This window comes from Aureococcus anophagefferens (genome assembly GCF_000186865.1).
Source record: "Aureococcus anophagefferens unplaced genomic scaffold AURANscaffold_1, whole genome shotgun sequence".
Lineage (NCBI taxonomy): Eukaryota > Pelagophyceae > Pelagomonadales > Pelagomonadaceae > Aureococcus > Aureococcus anophagefferens.
In genome coordinates, this window is record NW_008705561.1 from 2,418,843 (window position 1) to 2,420,100 (window position 1,258).

Here is a 1,258-nt window from a genome sequence, read left to right on the forward strand (position 1 = left end):
TAAAAAAACTGGCACGCGCGACGCGACGAGCAGGGCGTAGAGCCCCTCGCGGTCGCAGGACACGGCCGTGCCCAGCGCCGAGCAGGCGTAGAGCGCGAGGCCGCACGCGCACGCGCCCTTGAGGCCGAGCGCGGCCTCCGCCGCGCGCCGGAGGAACGCGCGCGAGGCCCAGGAGCCCGCGAAGGACGCGGCGAAGAGCTCGGCGACGACGACGATGGGGTAGGTCTCGCGGAGCGCCGCGAAGAGCATGGCCGCTCCGGCGAACTCGCACCAGAGCCCGCAGCCGAACGCGACGACGTACGCGCGGCGGAACGACGCGAACGCGGCGCGCGTCTCGGGCGCCGCGTCGACGTTGGCGTTCGCGCCCTTCGCCGAGACGCCGGCGCCGCCGGGCTTCGCGACGTAGGCGCTCAGCGCGTAGACGACGACGACGACGAGCGTCGCCGCGGCGTAGTTGTGCTCGTCGTGGGCCAGGAGGAGCTCGAGCAGCGCCATTTTTCGAGGGTTTCGCGTCCCGAGGCGGTTCTTTCGCTGGAGCGCGTCCCGACGCGGTTCTTTCGCTCTTCGCGATGGAGCGGGAGCTCGCGCGCGCGGCGATTCGGGCCGCGGCGCGTCGCCGTGCGGCGGTGGCCCCGCTTTGGACCCAGCCGGGAGGGCAGCCTCGCCGGCCCTCGGGCGGCGTTTGAGCTCGGCCAATCAGCGTCGGCGGTTTCGTGAAGGCGCATCATTGAGCCGAAGCTCGAGGCCTAAACGTCCTGGCCACGGTCTGGTGCTGCAGGATGAAGACGTCGACGGGTGCGAAGAAGAAGAAGGGCCTCACGGACATCAGCAACGCTAGCACGATCTTCGACGAGGCGAGGAAGAAGCGCAAGCTCGTCGTCCGGCCGCTCCTCGACAAGAACTTCTTCAACGGCGTCCGCTCGGACTTCGCGAGCCTCATGGAGGGCGCGCCGTCGTCGGGCGACGCGCGCTGCGCGTTCCTCACGCGCCTCGTCGACGGCCAGCGCGGGGTCATGGACGACCTGACGAAGGAACTGAACGTCTTCGAGCGCCGAAGTTTCATCGACGCGACGACGGCCGAGATCGCGCGCGTCGTGTGCGTCTTCTACCTCATGAACTTCGACGTGCCCACGGGGCACGCGAAGAACGGAGTGACGAATCCGAAGAACGGCTGCGCGCGCTGGCTGCGCAACGGCCAGTGGACGGCCTTCGCGAAGCGCGGCTTCATGAGCGTCGACGACGCGGGCGCGATGCCGAC